General features: G+C 41.4%; 1 protein-coding gene across 1 annotated transcript in view; it reads left to right on the top strand.

Annotated features, from left to right (window-relative positions):
* Positions 1 to 17,092: 17,092 nt before the first annotated feature.
* LOC306919066 (DELTA-actitoxin-Afr1c-like) overlaps positions 17,093 to 22,284 on the top strand; it is a gene marked incomplete at its 3' end in the record, with an annotated part of 10,298 nt that continues 5,106 nt past the window's right edge. Inside the window, exon 1 of the mRNA XM_079531902.1 lies at positions 17,093 to 17,119. The remainder of the gene's footprint in view (positions 17,120 to 22,284) is intronic.

Raw genomic sequence — 22,284 nt, 5'->3', positions numbered from 1 at the left:
CTCCTACTCTGACAGCTAGACTACTACTCTGACAGCTAGACTCCTACTCTGACAGCTAGACTACTACTCTGACAGTTAGACTCCTACTCTGACAGCTAGACTCCTACTCTGACAGCTAGACTACTACTCTGACAGCTAGACTCCTACTGACAGCTAGACTCCTACTGACAGTTAGACTCCTACTGACAGTTAGACTCCTACTCTGACAGTTAGACTCCTACTCTGACAGCTAGACTACTACTCTGACAGCTAGACTCCTACTCTGACAGTTAGACTACTACTCTGACAGCTAGACTCCTACTCTGACAGCTAGACTACTACTCTGACAGCTAGACTCCTACTCTGACAGCTAGACTACTACTCTGACAGTTAGACTCCTACTCTGACAGCTAGACTCCTACTCTGACAGCTAGACTCCTACTGACAGCTAGACTCCTACTCTGACAGCTAGACTACTACTCTGACAGCTAGACTACTACTCTGACAGCTAGACTACTACTCTGACAGCTAGACTCCTACTGACAGTTAGACTACTACTCTGACAGTTAGACTCCTACTGACAGCTAGACTCCTACTGACAGTTAGACTCCTACTCTGACAGTTAGACTCCTACTCTGACAGTTAGACTCCTACTGACAGCTAGACTCCTACTGACAGTTAGACTCCTACTCTGACAGTTAGACTCCTACTGACAGCTAGACTCCTACTCTGACAGCTAGACTCCTACTCTGACAGTTAGACTCCTACTGACAGCTAGACTCCTACTGACAGTTAGACTCCTACTCTGACAGTTAGACTCCTACTGACAGCTAGACTACTACTGACAGCTAGACTCCTACTCTGACAGTTAGACTCCTACTCTGACAGTTAGACTCCTACTGACAGCTAGACTCCTACTGACAGTTAGACTCCTACTCTGACAGTTAGACTCCTACTGACAGCTAGACTCCTACTCTGACAGCTAGACTCCTACTCTGACAGTTAGACTCCTACTGACAGCTAGACTCCTACTGACAGTTAGACTCCTACTCTGACAGTTAGACTCCTACTCTGACAGTTAGACTCCTACTCTGACAGTTAGACTCCTACTGACAGTTAGACTCCTACTCTGACAGTTAGACTCCTACTCTGACAGTTAGACTCCTACTGACAGTTAGACTCCTACTCTGACAGTTAGACTCCTACTCTGACAGTTAGACTCCTACTCTGACAGTTAGACTCCTACTGACAGTTAGACTCCTACTCTGACAGTTAGACTCCTACTCTGACAGTTAGACTCCTACTGACAGCTAGACTCCTACTGACAGCTAGACTCCTACTGACAGTTAGACTCCTACTCTGACAGTTAGACTCCTACTGACAGCTAGACTCCTACTGACAGTTAGACTCCTACTCTGACAGCTAGACTCCTACTCTGACAGTTAGACTCCTACTGACAGCTAGACTCCTACTCTGACAGTTAGACTCCTACTCTGACAGTTAGACTCCTACTCTGACAGTTAGACTCCTACTCTGACAGTTAGACTCCTACTCTGACAGTTAGACTCCTACTGACAGCTAGACTACTACTCTGACAGTTAGACTCCTACTCTGACAGTTAGACTCCTACTGACAGCTAGACTCCTACTCTGACAGTTAGACTCCTACTCTGACAGTTAGACTCCTACTCTGACAGTTAGACTCCTACTCTGACAGTTAGACTCCTACTCTGACAGTTAGACTCCTACTCTGACAGTTAGACTCCTACTCTGACAGTTAGACTCCTACTCTGACAGTTAGACTCCTACTGACAGTTAGACTCCTACTCTGACAGTTAGACTCCTACTCTGACAGTTAGACTCCTACTCTGACAGTTAGACTCCTACTCTGACAGTTAGACTCCTACTCTGACAGTTAGACTCCTACTGACAGCTAGACTCCTACTGACAGCTAGACTCCTACTCTGACAGTTAGACTCCTACTCTGACAGTTAGACTCCTACTCTGACAGTTAGACTCCTACTCTGACAGTTAGACTCCTACTGACAGCTAGACTACTACTCTGACAGTTAGACTCCTACTCTGACAGTTAGACTCCTACTGACAGCTAGACTCCTACTGACAGTTAGACTCCTACTCTGACAGTTAGACTCCTACTCTGACAGTTAGACTCCTACTCTGACAGCTAGACTCCTACTCTGACAGCTAGACTACTACTCTGACAGCTAGACTCCTACTGACAGCTAGACTCCTACTGACAGCTAGACTCCTACTGACAGTTAGACTCCTACTCTGACAGTTAGACTCCTACTGACAGCTAGACTCCTACTGACAGCTAGACTCCTACTGACAGTTAGACTCCTACTCTGACAGTTAGACTCCTACTGACAGCTAGACTCCTACTGACAGCTAGACTCCTACTGACAGTTAGACTCCTACTCTGACAGTTAGACTCCTACTCTGACAGTTAGACTCCTACTGACAGTTAGACTCCTACTCTGACAGTTAGACTCCTACTCTGACAGTTAGACTCCTACTCTGACAGTTAGACTCCTACTCTGACAGTTAGACTCCTACTCTGACAGTTAGACTCCTACTCTGACAGTTAGACTCCTACTGACAGTTAGACTCCTACTCTGACAGTTAGACTCCTACTGACAGTTAGACTCCTACTCTGACAGCTAGACTCCTACTGACAGCTAGACTCCTACTGACAGTTAGACTCCTACTCTGACAGTTAGACTCCTACTCTGACAGCTAGACTCCTACTCTGACAGCTAGACTCCTACTGACAGCTAGACTCCTACTCTGACAGTTAGACTCCTACTCTGACAGTTAGACTCCTACTCTGACAGCTAGACTACTACTCTGACAGCTAGACTCCTACTCTGACAGACTACTGCACTACTGACAGCTAGACTCCTACTGACAGCTAGACTACTACTCTGACAGCTAGACTACTACTCTGACAGCTAGACTCCTACTCTGACAGACTACTGCACTACTGACAGCTAGACTCCTACTGACAGCTAGACTACTACTGACAGCTAGACTCCTACTGACAGCTAGACTCCTACTCTGACAGCTAGACTCCTACTCTGACAGCTAGACTACTACTGACAGCTAGACTCCTACTCTGACAGCTAGACTCCTACTCTGACAGCTAGACTACTACTCTGACAGTTAGACTCCTACTCTGACAGACTACTGCACTACTGACAGCTAGACTCCTACTGACAGCTAGACTACTACTGACAGCTAGACTCCTACTGACAGCTAGACTCCTACTCTGACAGCTAGACTCCTACTCTGACAGCTAGACTACTACTGACAGCTAGACTCCTACTCTGACAGCTAGACTCCTACTCTGACAGCTAGACTACTACTCTGACAGCTAGACTCCTACTCTGACAGCTAGACTCCTAGACTCCTACTCTGACAGCTAGACTCCTACTCTGACAGCTAGACTCCTACTCTGACAGCTAGACTACTACTGACAGCTAGACTACTACTCTGACAGGCAGTAGGCCTATACTAGCTATATATATACTAGCCTTGGAACCACGACCACCACCAGGATGCCACCCTCCAGATCTCCTGATGCGTTCGGTGTGTTCCTGGACAGGCCTGGCTCTCCTGTGGTTCCGTGGGTCCAGTGGTTCAGAGAGTTCCCTGTGTTCCTGGACAGGCCTGGCTTTCCTGTGGTTCCGTGGGTCCAGTGGATCAGAGAGTTCAACCTGTTTCTGTACGCTGAGCGCTGTAAGGACGAGGATAGGAAGTCCACACTGCTGCGATACCTCGGTCTGGAAGGACGCAGAATTCTGCTGAGTCTCCAGAGTCCCCGGAGTCCCCCGAGTCCCGGGTTCTGGACCCAGGTTCTGAATCCAGGACAACATCCACCGCAAAGAGTCACGTTCGACGGAACCGAGACCTACGAGCAGATGGTGTCTGCTCTCCACACGCACATCGGACGCACATCGGAGAGAGAGAGGGTGGAAGATGATAAAGAGAGGGTGGAAGATAAAGAGAGGGTAGAAGATGATAAAGAGAGGGTGGAAGATGATAAAGAGAGGGTGGAAGATGATAAAGAGAGGGTGGAAGATGATAAAGAGAGGGTGGAAGATGATAAAGAGAGGGTGGAAGATGATAAAGAGAGGGTAGAAGATGATAAAGAGAGGGTGGAAGATGATAAAGAGAGGGTGGAAGATGATAAAGAGAGGGTAGAAGATGATAAAGAGAGGGTGGAAGGTGATAAAGAGAGGGTGGAAGATGATAAAGAGAGGGTGGAAGATGATAAAGAGAGGGTGGAAGATGATAAAGAGAGGGTGGAAGATGATAAAGAGAGGGTGGAAGATGATAAAGAGAGGGTGGAAGATGATAAAGAGAGGGTGGAAGATGATAAAGAGAGGGTGGAAGATGATAAAGAGAGGGTGGAAGATGATAAAGAGAGGGTGGAAGATGATAAAGAGAGGGTGGAAGATGATAAAGAGAGGGTGGAAGATGATAAAGAGAGGGTGGAAGATGATAAAGAGAGGGTGGAAGATGATAAAGAGAGAGGGTGGAAGATGATAAAGAGAGGGTGGAAGATGATAAAGAGAGGGTGGAAGATGATAAAGAGAGAGGGTGGAAGATGATAAAGAGAGGGTGGAAGATGATAAAGAGAGGGTGGAAGATGATAAAGAGAGAGGGTGGAAGATGATAAAGAGAGGGTGGAAGATGATAAAGAGAGGGTAGAAGATGATAAAGAGAGGGTAGAAGATGATAAAGAGAGAGGGTGGAAGATGATAAAGAGAGGGTGGAAGATGATAAAGAGAGGGTAGAAGATGATAAAGAGAGGGTGGAAGATGATAAGGAGAGGGTAGAAGATGATAAGGAGAGGGTGGAAGATGATAAGGAGAGGGTAGAAGATGATAAAGAGAGGGTGGAAGATGATAAAGAGAGGGTGGAAGATAAAGAGAGGGTAGAAGATGATAAAGAGAGGGTGGAAGATGATAAAGAGAGGGTGGAAGATGATAAAGAGAGGGTGGAAGATGATAAGGAGAGGGTGGAAGATGATAAAGAGAGGGTGGAAGATGATAAAGAGAGGGTAGAAGATGATAAAGAGAGGGTGGAAGATGATAAGGAGAGGGTGGAAGATGATAAAGAGAGGGTAGAAGATGATAAAGAGAGGGTGGAAGATGATAAAGAGAGGGTGGAAGATGATAAAGAGAGGGTAGAAGATGATAAAGAGAGGGTGGAAGATAAAGAGAGGGTAGAAGATGATAAAGAGAGGGTGGAAGATGATAAAGAGAGGGTGGAAGATGATAAAGAGAGGGTAGAAGATGATAAAGAGAGGGTGGAAGATAAAGAGAGGGTAGAAGATGATAAAGAGAGGGTGGAAGATGATAAAGAGAGGGTGGAAGATGATAAAGAGAGGGTGGAAGATGATAAAGAGAGGGTGGAAGATGATAAGGAGAGGGTGGAAGATGATAAAGAGAGGGTGGAAGATGATAAAGAGAGGGTGGAAGATGATAAAGAGAGGGTAGAAGATGATAAAGAGAAGGAGGAAGATGATAAAGAGAGGGTAGAAGATGATAAAGAGAGGGTAGAAGATGATAAAGAGAGGGTGGAAGATGATAAAGAGAGGGTGGAAGATAAAGAGAGGGTAGAAGATGATAAAGAGAGGGTGGAAGATGATAAAGAGAGGGTGGAAGATGATAAAGAGAGGGTGGAAGATGATAAGGAGAGGGTGGAAGATGATAAAGAGAGGGTGGAAGATGATAAAGAGAGGGTAGAAGATGATAAAGAGAGGGTGGAAGATGATAAAGAGAGGGTAGAAGATGATAAAGAGAGGGTGGAAGATGATAAAGAGAGGGTGGAAGATGATAAAGAGAGGGTAGAAGATGATAAAGAGAGGGTGGAAGATAAAGAGAGGGTAGAAGATGATAAAGAGAGGGTGGAAGATGATAAAGAGAGGGTGGAAGATGATAAAGAGAGGGTGGAAGATGATAAGGAGAGGGTGGAAGATGATAAAGAGAGGGTGGAAGATGATAAAGAGAGGGTAGAAGATGATAAAGAGAGGGTGGAAGGTGATAAAGAGAGGGTGGAAGATGATAAAGAGAGGGTGGAAGATGATAAAGAGAGGGTGGAAGATGATAAAGAGAGGGTGGAAGATGATAAAGAGAGGGTGGAAGGTGATAAAGAGAGGGTGGAAGGTGATAAAGAGAGGGTAGAAGATGATAAAGAGAGGGTAGAAGATGATAAAGAGAGGGTGGAAGGTGATAAAGAGAGGGTGGAAGATGATAAAGAGAGGGTGGAAAAGAGAGGGTGGAAGGTGATAAAGAGAGGGTGGAAAAGAGAGGGTGGAAGATGATAAAGAGAGGGTGGAAAAGAGAGGGTGGAAGATGATAAAGAGAAGGTGGAAGATGATAAAGAGAGGGTGGAAGATGATAAAGAGAGGGTGGAAGATGATAAAGAGAGGGTGGAAGATGATAAAGAGAGGGTGGAAGATGATAAAGAGAGGGTGGAAGATGATAAAGAGAGGGTGGAAGATGATAAAGAGAGGGTGGAAGATGATAAAGAGAGGGTAGAAGATGATAAAGAGAGGGTGGAAGATGATAAAGAGAGGGTGGAAGATGATAAAGAGAGGGTGGAAGATGATAAAGAGAGGGTGGAAGGTGATAAAGAGAGGGTGGAAGGTGATAAAGAGAGGGTAGAAGATGATAAAGAGAGGGTAGAAGATGATAAAGAGAGGGTGGAAGGTGATAAAGAGAGGGTGGAAGATGATAAAGAGAGGGTGGAAAAGAGAGGGTGGAAGGTGATAAAGAGAGGGTGGAAAAGAGAGGGTGGAAGATGATAAAGAGAAGGTGGAAGATGATAAAGAGAGGGTGGAAGATGATAAAGAGAGGGTGGAAGATGATAAAGAGAGGGTGGAAGATGATAAAGAGAGGGTGGAAGATGATAAAGAGAGGGTGGAAGATGATAAAGAGAGGGTGGAAAAGAGAGGGTGGAAGGTGATAAAGAGAGGGTGGAAAAGAGAGGGTGGAAGATGATAAAGAGAGGGTGGAAAAGAGAGGGTGGAAGATGATAAAGAGAAGGTGGAAGATGATAAAGAGAGGGTGGAAGATGATAAAGAGAGGGTGGAAAAGAGAGGGTGGAAGATGATAAAGAGAAGGTGGAAGATGATAAAGAGAGGGTGGAAGATGATAAAGAGAGGGTGGAAGATGATAAAGAGAGGGTGGAAGATGATAAGAGAGGGTGGAAGATGATAAAGAGAGGGTGGAAGATGATAAAGAGAGGGTGGAAGATGATAAAGAGAGGGTGGAAGATGATAAGAGAGGGTGAAGATGATAAAGAGAGGGTGGAAGATGATAAAGAGAGGGTGGAAGATGATAAAGAGAGGGTGGAAGATGATAAGAGAGGGTGGAAGATGATAAAGAGAGGGTGGAAAGAGAGGGTGAAGATGATAAAGAGAAGGGTGGAGATGATAAAGAGAGGGTGGAAGATGATAAAGAGAGGGTGGAAGATGATAAAGAGAGGGTGGAAGATGATAAAGAGAGGGTGGAAGATGATAAAGAGAGGGTGGAAGATGATAAAGAGAGGGTGGAAGATGATAAAGAGAGGGTGGAAAAGAGAGGGTGGAAGGTGATAAAGAGAGGGTGGAAAGAGAGGGTGGAAGATGATAAAGAGAGGTGGAGATGATAAAGAGAGGGTGGAAGATGATAAAGAGAGGGTAGAAGATGATAAGAGAGGGTGGAAGATGATAAAGAGAGGGTGGAAGATGATAAAGAGAGGGTGGAAGATGATAAAGAGAGGGTGGAAAGAGAGGGTGGAAGGTGATAAAGAGAGGGTGGAAAGAGAGGGTGGAAGATGATAAAGAGAGGGTGGAAGATGATAAAGAGAGGGTAGAAGATGATAAAGAGAGGGTGGAAGGTGATAAAGAGAGGGTGGAAAAGAGAGGGTGGAAGATGATAAAGAGAGGGTGGAAGATGATAAAGAGAGGGTGGAAGATGATAAAGAGAGGGTGGAAGATGATAAAGAGAGGGTGGAAGGTGATAAAGAGAGGGTGGAAAAGAGAGGGTAGAAGATGATAAAGAGAGGGTGGAAGATGATAAAGAGAGGGTGGAAGATGATAAAGAGAGGGTGGAAGATGATAAAGAGAGGGTAGAAGATGATAAAGAGAGGGTGGAAGATGATAAAGAGAGGGTGGAAGATGATAAAGAGAGGGTGGAAGATGATAAAGAGAGGGTAGAAGATGATAAAGAGAGGGTGGAAGATGATAAAGAGAGGGTGGAAGATGATAAAGAGAGGGTAGAAGATGATAAAGAGAGGGTGGAAGATGATAAAGAGAGGGTGGAAGATGATAAAGAGAGGGTGGAAGATGATAAAGAGAGGGTGGAAGATGATAAAGAGAGGGTGGAAGATGATAAAGAGAGGGTGAAAAGAGAGGGTGGAAGATGATAAAGAGAAGGTGGAAGATGATAAAGAGAGGGTAGAAGATGATAAAGAGAGGGTGGAAGATGATAAAGAGAGGGTGGAAAAGAGAGGGTGGAGATGATAAAGAGAAGGTGGAAGATGATAAAGAGAAGGTGGAAGATGATAAAGAGAGGGTGGAAGATGATAAAGAGAGGGTGGAAGATGATAAAGAGAGGGTGGAAGATGATAAAGAGAGGGTGGAAGATGATAAAGAGAGGGTGGAAGATGATAAAGAGAGGGTGGAAGATGATAAGAGAGGGTAGAAGATGATAAAGAGAGGGTGGAAGATGATAAGAGAGGGTGGAAGATGATAAAGAGAGGGTGGAAGATGATAAAGAGAAGGTGGAAGATGATAAAGAGAGGGTGGAAGATGATAAAGAGAGGGTAGAAGATGATAAAGAGAGGGTGGAAGATGATAAAGAGAGGGTAGAAGATGATAAAGAGAGGGTGGAAGATGATAAAGAGAGGGTGGAAGATGATAAAGAGAGGGTGGAAGATGATAAAGAGAGGGTGGAAGATGATAAAGAGAGGGTGGAAGATGATAAAGAGAGGGTGGAAGATGATAAAGAGAAGGTAGAAGATGATAAAGAGAGGGTGGAAGATGATAAAGAGAGGGTGGAAGATGATAAAGAGAGGGTGGAAAAGAGAGGGTGGAAGGTGATAAAGAGAGGGTGGAAAGAGAGGGTGGAAGATGATAAAGAGAGGGTAGAAGATGATAAGAGAGGGTGGAAGATGATAAAGAGAGGGTGGAAGATGATAAAGAGAGGGTGGAAGATGATAAGAGAGGGTGGAAGATGATAAGAGAGGGTGGAAGATGATAAAGAGAGGGTGGAGATGATAAAGAGAGGGTGGAGAGATAAAGAGAGGGTGGAAGGTGATAAAGAGAGGGTAGAAGATGATAAAGAGAGGGTGGAAGATGATAAAGAGAGGGTGGAAGATGATAAAGAGAGGGTGGAAGATGATAAAGAGAGGGTGGAAGATGATAAAGAGAGGGTGGAAGATGATAAAGAGAGGGTGGAAGATGATAAAGAGAGGTGGAAAAGAGGGTGGAGGTGATAAAGAGAGGTGGAAGATGATAAAGAGAGGGTGGAAGATGATAAAGAGAGGTGGAAGGTGATAAAGAGAGGGTGGAAGGTGATAAAGAGAGGGTGGAAGATGATAAAGAGAGGGTGGAAGATGATAAAGAGAGGGTGGAAGATGATAAAGAGAGGGTGGAAGATGATAAAGAGAGGGTGGAAGGTGATAAAGAGAGGGTGGAAGATGATAAAGAGAGGGTGGAAGATGATAAAGAGAGGGTGGAAGGTGATAAAGAGAGGGTGGAAGGTGATAAAGAGAGGGTGGAAGATGATAAAGAGAGGGTGGAAGATGATAAAGAGAGGGTAGAAGATGATAAAGAGAGGGTGGAAGATGATAAAGAGAGGGTGGAAGATGATAAAGAGAGGGTGGAAGATGATAAAGAGAGGGTGGAAGATGATAAAGAGAGGGTGGAAGATGATAAAGAGAGGGTGGAAGATGATAAAGAGAGGGTGGAAAAGAGAGGGTGGAAGGTGATAAAGAGAGGGTGGAAAAGAGAGGGTGGAAGATGATAAAGAGAGGGTGGAAGATGATAAAGAGAGGGTAGAAGATGATAAAGAGAGGGTGGAAGGTGATAAAGAGAGGGTGGAAAAGAGAGGGTGGAAGATGATAAAGAGAGGGTGGAAGATGATAAAGAGAGGGTGGAAGATGATAAAGAGAGGGTGGAAGATGATAAAGAGAGGGTGGAAGGTGATAAAGAGAGGGTGGAAAAGAGAGGGTAGAAGATGATAAAGAGAGGGTGGAAGATGATAAAGAGAGGGTGGAAGATGATAAAGAGAGGGTAGAAGATGATAAAGAGAGGGTGGAAGATGATAAAGAGAGGGTGGAAGATGATAAAGAGAGGGTGGAAGATGATAAAGAGAGGGTGGAAGATGATAAAGAGAGGGTGGAAGATGATAAAGAGAGGGTGGAAAAGAGAGGGTGGAAGATGATAAAGAGAAGGTGGAAGATGATAAAGAGAGGGTAGAAGATGATAAAGAGAGGGTGGAAGATGATAAAGAGAGGGTGGAAAAGAGAGGGTGGAAGATGATAAAGAGAAGGTGGAAGATGATAAAGAGAAGGTGGAAGATGATAAAGAGAGGGTGGAAGATGATAAAGAGAGGGTGGAAGATGATAAAGAGAGGGTGGAAGATGATAAAGAGAGGGTGGAAGATGATAAAGAGAGGGTGGAAGATGATAAAGAGAGGGTGGAAGATGATAAAGAGAGGGTAGAAGATGATAAAGAGAGGGTGGAAGATGATAAAGAGAGGGTGGAAGATGATAAAGAGAGGGTGGAAGATGATAAAGAGAGGGTGAAGATGATAAAGAGAGGGTGGAAGATGATAAAGAGAGGGTGGAAGATGATAAAGAGAGGGTGGAAGATGATAAAGAGAGGGTGGAAGATGATAAAGAGAAGGTAGAAGATGATAAAGAGAGGGTGGAAGATGATAAAGAGAGGGTGGAAGATGATAAAGAGAGGGTGGAAAAGAGAGGGTGGAAGGTGATAAAGAGAGGGTGGAAAAGAGAGGGTGGAAGATGATAAAGAGAGGGTAGAAGATGATAAAGAGAGGGTAGAAGATGATAAAGAGAGGGTGGAAGATGATAAAGAGAGGGTGGAAGATGATAAAGGATGATAAAGAGAGGGTGGAAGATGATAAAGAGAGGGTGGAAGATGATAAAGAGAGGGTGGAAGATGATAAAGAGAGGGTGGAAGATGATAAAGAGAGGGTGGAAGATGATAAAGAGAGGGTGGAAGATGATAAAGAGAGGGTGGAAGATGATAAAGAGAGGGTGGAAGATGATAAGTGAGATTAGAGACGTTCATTTGTAGACATTACACACGTGTTCATGTGTTATACATTCCATAATTAGTGTCAATTCTTGATATATTTATATATATTTATAAACTACTACTAAATATAGATCTCAATATAGATCTCATGTCCAGAATCTATTCTTATTGTATTTTCTTTCTTTCTTTCTTTCTTTCTTTCTTTCTTTCTTTCTTTCTTTCTTTCTTTCTTTCTTTCTTTCTTTCTTTCTTTCTTTCTTTCCAGGGAAATTGTCATTTTTTGTAGAGTCCTGTATGTTTATGCAGATGTTGTTTCTTCTTTGTCGAGGCAGATGTGAAGGTGCAGTATGTGATTTTCTCTTGTTAAAATAAGTGTTAAATAGCTCTATTGCCTTCGTGACAGTCTACTCATTACTATAGAGTGTTTGTTCAGTAACAGTGTTAAATAGCTCTATTGCCTATCGTGACAGTCTACTCATTACTATAGAGTGTTTGTTCAGTAACAGTGTTAAATAGCTCTATTGCCTTCGTGACAGTCTACTCATTACTATAGAGTGTTTGTTCAGTAACAGTGTTAAATAGCTCTATTGCCTTCGTGACCGTCTACTCATTACTATAGAGTGTTTGTTCAGTAACAGTGTTAAATAGCTCTATTGCCTTCGTGACAGTCTACTCATTACTATAGAGTGTTTGTTCAGTAACAGTGTTAAATAGCTCTATTGCCTTCGTGACAGTCTACTCATTACTATAGAGTGTTTGTTCAGTAACAGTGTTAAATAGCTCTATTGCCTTCGTGACAGTCTACTAATTACTATAGAGTGTTTGTTCAGTAACAGTGTTAAATAGCTCTATTGCCTATCGTGACAGTCTACTCATTACTATAGAGTGTTTGTTCAGTAACAGTGTTAAATAGCTCTATTGCCTTCGTGACAGTCTACTAATTACTATAGAGTGTTTGTTCAGTAACAGTGTTAAATAGCTCTATTGCCTATCGTGACAGTCTACTCATTACTATAGAGTGTTTGTTCAGTAACAGTGTTAAATAGCTCTATATGGCTGACTGACTGACTGACCCTGTTGATCTCTGTGGTCTGATCTCTCTGTTACAGAAGCTCTTGGGTTTGCAGTTCCAATGCCTCCCTGCTTGACACTCAGTATCAAGGGTTGGATTGGGGGGTCAGTCCCTGCTTGGCACTCAGCATCAATAGGTTGGATTGGGGGGTCAGTCCCTGCTTGACACTCAGCATCAAGGGTTGGATTGGGGGGTCAGTCCCTGCTTGGCACTCAGCATCAAGGGTTGGATTGGGGGGTCAGTCCCTGCTTGACACTCAGCATCAAGGGTTGGATTGGGGGGTCAGTCCCTGCTTGGCACTCAGCATCAAGGGTTGGATTGGGGGGTCAGTCCCTGCTTGGCACTCAGCATCAATGGGTTGGATTGGGGGGTCAGTCCCTGCTTGGCACTCAGCATCAAGGGTTGGATTGGGGGGTCAGTCCCTGCTTGGCACTGAGCATCAAGGGTTGGATTGGGGGGTCAGTCCCTGCTTGGCACTCAGCATCAAGGGTTGGATTGGGGGGTCAGTCCCTGCTTGACACTCGGCATCAAGGGTTAGATTGGGGGGTCAAATCAACATAGCACGGCTGCAGCTCACCGCTCCAAGAGAGATTGGTGGTAACGTGTGTGATAAATCGTGTGTGACAAATCGTACGACTTTGACTTTGAGAGTCCTGCTATAGTTTCCATTCAGGATGTGCAGATTAACAATGGAAAACGTCTTCTTCAGTCAGTGTGTACCGTAGTATGTATTCAGTCAGTGTGTACCGTAGTATGTATTCTGGAAGTGGTGGAAAGAAAAATACCTCAAATACTCTACAGTAAAAGGCCTCATATTTCACTGGAAAATATGGACCACAGTGCAGGTCCTTCAGTGTGTCCTCCAGAGTAGGAGTGTACCTGGACCACAGTGCAGGTACTCTGTCCTTCAGTGTGTCCTCCAGAGTAGGAGTGTACCTGGACCACAGTGCAGGTACTCTGTCCTTCAGTGTTTCCTCCAGAGTAGGAGTGTACCTGGACCACAGTGAAGGTACTCTGTCCTTCAGTGTGTCCTCCAGAGTAGAAGTGTACCTGGACCACAGTGCAGGTCCTTCAGTGTGTCCTCCAGAGTAGGAGTGTACCTGGACCACAGTGCAGGTACTCTGTCCTTCAGTGTGTCCTCCAGAGTAGGAGTGTACCTGGACCACAGTGCAGGTACTCTGTCCTTCAGTGTTTCCTCCAGAGTAGGAGTGTACCTGGACCACAGTGAAGGTACTCTGTCCTTCAGTGTATCCTCCAGAGTAGGAGTGTACCTGGACCACAGTGCAGGTCCTTCAGTGTGTCCTCCAGAGTAGGAGTGTACCTGGACCACAGTGCAGGTACTCTGTCCTTCAGTGTGTCCTCCAGAGTAGGAGTGTACCTGGACCACAGTGCAGGTACTCTGTCCTTCAGTGTTTCCTCCAGAGTAGGAGTGTACCTGGACCACAGTGAAGGTACTCTGTCCTTCAGTGTGTCCTCCAGAGTAGGAGTGTACCTGGACCACAGTGCAGGTACTCTGTCCTTCAGTGTGTCCTCCAGAGTAGGAGTGTACCTGGACCACAGTGCAGGTACTCTGTCCTTCTACAGTGTGTCTGACGACACCATGACTGTCCTTCACACAGTCCACACCACGTTCACACACAACCTCCATGTTGGACTTTATCTTTATTCACCTGGAGCCACTGCTGAGTTGTGTTAGCCTGGCGCGGCCAGACTCATAGCGAGGGTTCACTGATGTTTTCTCCCTGCATATGCGGGGAAGAATCTTCAGTGAATCCCCGCTAGGGTTAGGGTTAGGGGGTTAGGGTTAGGGGTCCTTACCTCCCCGCTATGAGGCTGGCCAAGCCAGGCTAGAGTTGTGTGACCTCAAGTGACCTTTTGTTTTGTCTCTCATGTCATCAGTTCAGAATCGTTTCTTCATTATTTTACTGTTTTTCTCTCAGCCTGCTCTGTGATCTTGTAGATCAGCTATTTTTGCTGTGCGTCGTATGATGAAGTATATAGTGTATATATAGGAGTTTAAAGTGGTTAATAATCTATGAATATTTTATTGTCTTGTATTCATACACCTTTTGTCTTGTTATGATGATGTAATCAGTATTTTTTGGATTTGATATTCCATGTGAAATATTGTTTATTTTTTCTTCCAGATTTCTTATTCTCAGAACAAACATAATGAAATGACCTGGATGAATAATTATACATGATAATATTAGTAGACTAAAATAAATGATTGTTTCATGAGAGTACATCTGTCTATGGACACTGTGGAGTCGGATGTTTCATGAGAGTACATCTGTCTATGGACACTGTGGAGTCGGATGTTTTAGGAGAGTACATCTGTCTATGGACACTGTGGAGTCGGATGTTTTAGGGTTAGGGTTAGAGTACATCTGTCTATGGACACTGTGGAGTCGGATGTTTCATGAGAGTACATCTGTCTATGGACACTGTGGAGTCGGATGTTTTAGGCCTGTCTATGGACACTGTGGAGTCGGATGTTTTAGGCCTGTCTATGGACTCTGTGGAGTCGGATGTTTTAGGGTTAGGGTTAGAGTACATCTGTCTATGGACACTGTGGAGTCGGATGTTTTAGGCCTGTCTATGGACTCTGTGGAGTCGGATGTTTTAGGGTTAGGGTTAGAGTACATCTGTCTATGGACACTGTGGAGTCGGATGTTTTAGGGTTAGGGTTAGAGTACATCTGTCTATGGACACTGTGGAGTCGGATGTTTTAGGGTTAGGGTTAGAGTACATCTGTCTATGGACACTGTGGAGTCGGATGTTTTAGAGAACATCTGTCTATGGACACTGTGGAGTCGGATGTTTTAGGGTTAGGGTTAGAGTACATCTGTCTATGGACACTGTGGAGTCGGATGTTTCATGAGAGAACATCTGTCTATGGACACTGTGGAGTCGGATGTTTCATGAGAGAACATCTGTCTATGGACACTGTGGAGTCGGATGTTTCATGAGAGAACATCTGTCTATGGACACTGTGGAGTCGGATGTTTCATGAGAGAACATCTGTCTATGGACACTGTGGAGTCGGATGTTTATGGACACTGTGGAGTCGGAGGTTTTAGGCCTGACATCGAAATTAAAAAGAAATCTTCTAAATCCTGACAGTTTTCTGAAATACCTATGTTCAGTGGTGCTCAATATTTCATGTCAAGGACCCCCAGAATGATCTGTATTTGGACCCCCAGAAGGACCCCCAGAATGATCTGTATTTGGTCAGAATGACCCCCAGAATGATCTGTATTTGGTCAGAATGACCCCCAGAATGATCTGTATTTGGTCAGAATGACCCCCAGAATGATCTGTATTTGGTCAGAATGACCCCCAGAATGATCTGTATTTGGCCGCAGACCCCAATCTGGATATGTAGTCCCAGGGACCACCCCCCCCCCCCCCCCCCCCCCCGCCAGAAGCAAAGATTTGAGTTAAAAGTTTCACTCTGAAAGAATATCTGTTCAAAGATTTGCGCCACATTTTAACGATTTTCCCAAAATAGCAGACCTACAAGCTCGTAGCGCTGCTCTCGGTGCCGCGCTCTGAGCTTGTAGATCTGCTATTTTTCAATAGCTAAAGTATAACATAATGCTTGACAACACCAGAAGGTTTGTTCCGTTTGTACCGACACCATGAAACTAACAGAGTAGCACGGTGTAGTCTTGTTCAGACCTGCTGTGTGTGTGTGTGTGCGTGCGTGCGTGCGTGCGTGCGTGTGTGTTGTCCAGACCTGCAGTGTGTGCTTAAGGAGGGAGTTTATACTGGCATTGTGACATCACATAATACTCTCTGTCAGCAGAATACCTTGTATCTCCAACATGTTGTGATCCAATTAGTTTATTGTTATTTATTACTTACTTATTAATTACAGTTTCACTGAAGCGATTAGAATCAGTTCATTTAATTCAGAATCCGTTTATTTGTGATTTTATGCAGAGTAGAATCAGTTTATTTGTGATTTTATGCAGAGTAGAATCAGTTTATTTGTGATTTTATGCAGAGTAGAATCTGTTTATTTGTGATTTTATGCAGAGTAGAATCTGTTTATTTGTGATTTTAGGCAGAGTAGAATCAGTTTATTTGCACATGCATCACAATTTACCCTTTGTCAAGTCCCGCCCCTGGTTGTGCCCCTCTTCGCACCCATTGGTTGCCGTTTCGTGGTTGGACAAAAATCCTCTCTCTCCATCCACCACCATTGAAATAAGGTGTTTTCCAGTTGCTTTGTGTTGATATTCTGTGTTCAGTTCCTATTTTAAACTTGGTGTCAGTAAGAAGGGACATCACAGGTCAGCACGGTGACTGCAGGGCATAACGTGTTTGTTTTTAGTTTTTCCCATAAATGATGTTTTAGCAAATTCAACATAAACAGGGCAGAAAGGGCCTGCTGGTTGGTCCGTCAGGGACCAATCAGATGGCTGAATTGCACACGCACACATGTGTGCACTGTACAGACACATGCGGGAATAAACCCAGAACTACATATGTTTGTGTGACAGTCTGTGCAAGAAGGGCATCAAAAAAAAAAAACTTTGGAGTTATGAGGTTCCTTAATTCCTGATCCTGGTATGAACAAATATTTCCTCCACACACACACACACACACACACACACACACACACACACACACACACACACACACACACACACACACACACACACACACACACACACACACACACACACACACGCCCCACCTCTCTCTGAATGCTGTATTATCCGTGTGGGATCAGGGAGTGGAAACAGCTCTTCTCTACAGGTGAGAAACTTCAACATATAGATTTAATAAAGAGAGTTTATGATTTAATTGAAATGTAATTTAACAGATGCAGTTTATGTTACTGTATGTTTATGTTACTGTATATTTATGATCTATATTTATGATCTACAAGCTCATAGCGCGCCACCGAGTGGCGCGCTATGAGCTTGTAGGTCTGCTATTTTTTAAAAATCGTAAAAAAATTAGGCACAAATCTTTGCATATTTATTCTTTCAGAGCGAACGTTTTTTTTATTTTTTGTCAGGCCTAAATGGGTTAAGTAGCATGCGTCAATCTGGGGTTTTCATGATTCTGAATCCAATACATAAAGCATAATGAAATGTATAAAACCTGCCTTATACAGGATGTTAATGTTATGGTCACATATAAACCCTATAAAACAAACAGCCTTATACAGGATGTTAATGTTATGGTCACATATAAACCCTATAAAACAAACAGCCTTATACAGGATGTTAATGTTATGGTCACATATAAACCCTATAAAACAGGATGTTAATGTTATGGTCACATATAAACCCTATAAAACAAACAGCCTTATACAGGATGTTAATGTTATGGTCACATATAAACCCTATAAAACAGCCTTATACAGGATGTTAATGTTATGGTCACATATAAACCCTATAAAACAAACAGCCTTATACAGGATGTTAATGTTATGGTCACATATAAACCATATAAAACAGCCTTATACAGGATGTTAATGTTATGGTCACATATAAACCCTATAAAACAGCCTTATACAGGATGTTAATGTTATGGTCACATATAAACCTTATAAAACAGGATGTTAATGTTATGGTCACATATAAACCCTATAAAACAAACAGCCTCATACAGGATGTTAATGTTATGGTCACATATAAACCCTATAACACAAACAGCCTTATACAGGATGTTAATGTTATGGTCACATATAAACCCTATAAAACAAACAGCCTTATACAGGATGTTAATCTTATGGTCACATATAAACCCTATAAAACAAACAGCCTTATACAGGATGTTAATGTTATGGTCACATATAAACCCTATAAAACAAACAGCCTTATACAGGATGTTAATGTTATGGTCACATATAAACCCTATAAAACAAACAGCCTTATACAGGATGTTAATGTTATGGTCACATATAAACCCTATAAAACAAACAGCCTTATACAGGATGTTAATGTTATGGTCACATATAAACCCTATAAAACAAACAGCCTTATACAGGATGTTAATGTTATGGTCACATATAAACCCTATAAAACAAACAGCCTTATACAGGATGTTAATGTTATGGTCACATATAAACCCTATAAAACAAACAGCCTTATACAGGATGTTAATGTTATGGTCACATATAAACCCTATAAAACAAACAGCCTTATACAGGATGTTAATGTTATGGTCACATATAAACCCTATAAAACAAACAGCCTCATACAGGATGTTAATGTTATGGTCACATATAAACCCTATAAAACAGGATGTTAATGTTATGGTCACATATAAACCCTATAAAACAAACAGCCTTATACAGGATGTTAATGTTATGGTCACATATAAACCCTATAAAACAAACAGCCTTATACAGGATGTTAATGTTATGGTCACATATAAACCCTATAAAACAGGATGTTAATGTTATGGTCACATATAAACCCTATAAAACAAACAGCCTTATACAGGATGTTAATGTTATGGTCACATATAAACCCTATAAAACAGGATGTTAATGTTATGGTCACATATAAACCCTATAAAACAAACAGCCTTATACAGGATGTTAATGTTATGGTCACATATAAACCCTATAAAACAGCCTTATACAGGATGTTAATGTTATGGTCACATATAAACCCTATAAAACAAACAGCCTTATACAGGATGTTAATGTTATGGTCACATATAAACCCTATAAAACAAACAGCCTTATACAGGATGTTAATGTTATGGTCACATATAAACCCTATAAAACAAACAGCCTTATACAGGATGTTAATGTTATGGTCACATATAAACCCTATAAAACAGGATGTTAATGTTATGGTCACATATAAACCCTATAAAACAAACAGCCTTATACAGGATGTTAATCTTATGGTCACATATAAACCCTATAAAACAAACAGCCTTATACAGGATGTTAATGTTATGGTCACATATAAACCCTATAAAACAGCCTTATACAGGATGTTAATGTTATGGTCACATATAAACCCTATAAAACAAACAGCCTTATACAGGATGTTAATGTTATGGTCACATATAAACCCTATAAAACAAACAGCCTTATACAGGATGTTAATGTTATGGTCACATATAAACCCTATAAAACAGGATGTTAATGTTATGGTCACATATAAACCCTATAAAACAAACAGCCTTATACAGGATGTTAATGTTATGGTCACATATAAACCCTATAAAACAGGATGTTAATGTTATGGTCACATATAAACCCTATAAAACAAACAGCCTTATACAGGATGTTAATGTTATGGTCACATATAAACCCTATAAAACAGCCTTATACAGGATGTTAATGTTATGGTCACATATAAACCCTATAAAACAAACAGCCTTATACAGGATGTTAATGTTATGGTCACATATAAACCCTATAAAACAAACAGCCTTATACAGGATGTTAATGTTATGGTCACATATAAACCCTATCAAACAAACAGCCTTATACAGGATGTTAATGTTATGGTCACATATAAACCCTATAAAACAAACAGCCTTATACATGATGTTAATGTTATGGTCACATATAAACCCCTATAAAACAAACAGCCTTATACAGGATGTTAATGTTATGGTCACATATAAACCCTATAAAACAAACAGCCTTATACAGGATGTTAATGTTATGGTCACATATAAACCCTATAAAACAAACAGCCTTATACAGGATGTTAATGTTATGGTCACATATAAACCCTATAAAACAAACAGCCTTATACAGGATGTTAATGTTATGGTCACATATAAACCCTATAAAACAAACAGCCTTATACAGGATGTTAATGTTATGGTCACATATAAACCCTATAAAACAAACAGCCTTATACAGGATGTTAATGTTATGGTCACATATAAACCCTATCAAACAAACAGCCTTATACAGGATGTTAATCTTATGGTCACATATAAACCCTATAAAACAAACAGCCTTATACAGGATGTTAATGTTATGGTCACATATAAACCCTATAAAACAAACAGCCTTATACAGGATGTTAATGTTATGGTCACATATAAACCCTATAAAACAAACAGCCTTATACAGGATGTTAATCTTATGGTCACATATAAACCCTATAAAACAAACAGCCTTATACAGGATGTTAATGTTATGGTCACATATAAACCCTATAAAACAAACAGCCTTATACAGGATGTTAATGTTATGGTCACATATAAACCCTATAAAACAAACAGCCTTATACAGGATGTTAATGTTATGGTCACATATAAACCCTATAAAACAAACAGCCTTATACAGGATGTTAATGTTATGGTCACATATAAACCCTATAAAACAAACAGCCTTATACAGGATGTTAATGTTATGGTCACATATAAACCCTATAAAACAAACAGCCTTATACAGGATGTTAATGTTATGGTCACATATAAACCCTATAAAACAAACAGCCTTATACAGGATGTTAATGTTATGGTCACATATAAACCCTATAAAACAAACAGCCTTATACAGGATGTTAATGTTATGGTCACATATAAACCCTATAAAACAAACAGCCTCATACAGGATGTTAATGTTATGGTCACATATAAACCCTATAAAACAGGATGTTAATGTTATGGTCACATATAAACCCTATAAAACAAACAGCCTTATACAGGATGTTAATGTTATGGTCACATATAAACCCTATAAAACAGGATGTTAATGTTATGGTCACATATAAACCCTATAAAACAAACAGCCTTATACAGGATGTTAATGTTATGGTCACATATAAACCCTATAAAACAGGATGTTAATGTTATGGTCACATATAAACCCTATAAAACAAACAGCCTTATACAGGATGTTAATGTTATGGTCACATATAAACCCTATAAAACAGCCTTATACAGGATGTTAATGTTATGGTCACATATAAACCCTATAAAACAAACAGCCTTATACAGGATGTTAATGTTATGGTCACATATAAACCCTATAAAACAAACAGCCTTATACAGGATGTTAATGTTATGGTCACATATAAACCCTATAAAACAAACAGCCTTATACAGGATGTTAATGTTATGGTCACATATAAACCCTATAAAACAAACAGCCTTATACAGGATGTTAATGTTATGGTCACATATAAACCCTATAAAACAGGATGTTAATGTTATGGTCACATATAAACCCCTATAAAACAAACAGCCTTATACAGGATGTTAATGTTATGGTCACATATAAACCCTATAAAACAAACAGCCTTATACAGGATGTTAATGTTATGGTCACATATAAACCCTATAAAACAAACAGCCTTATACAGGATGTTAATCTTATGGTCACATATAAACCCTATAAAACAAACAGCCTTATACAGGATGTTAATGTTATGGTCACATATAAACCCTATAAAACAAACAGCCTTATACAGGATGTTAATGTTATGGTCACATATAAACCCTATAAAACAAACAGCCTTATACAGGATGTTAATGTTATGGTCACATATAAACCCTATAAAACAGGATGTTAATGTTATGGTCACATATAAACCCTATAAAACAGCCTTATACAGGATGTTAATGTTATGGTCACATATAAACCCTATAAAACAAACAGCCTTATACAGGATGTTAATGTTATGGTCACATATAAACCCTATAAAACAGGATGTTAATGTTATGGTCACATATAAACCCTATAAAACAGGATGTTAATGTTATGGTCACATATAAACCCTATAAAACAGGATGTTAATGTTATGGTCACATATAAACCCTATAAAACAAACAGCCTTATACAGGATGTTAATGTTATGGTCACATATAAACCCTATAAAACAGGATGTTAATGTTATGGTCACATATAAACCCTATAAAACAGCCTTATACAGGATGTTAATGTTATGGTCACATATAAACCCTATAAAACAAACAGCCTTATA

The sequence above is a fragment of the Electrona antarctica genome, assembly GCF_951216825.1.
Source record: "Electrona antarctica genome assembly, contig: scaffold_487, whole genome shotgun sequence".
Lineage (NCBI taxonomy): Eukaryota > Metazoa > Chordata > Actinopteri > Myctophiformes > Myctophidae > Electrona > Electrona antarctica.
This window is presented reverse-complemented; position numbering and strand designations above follow the sequence as displayed.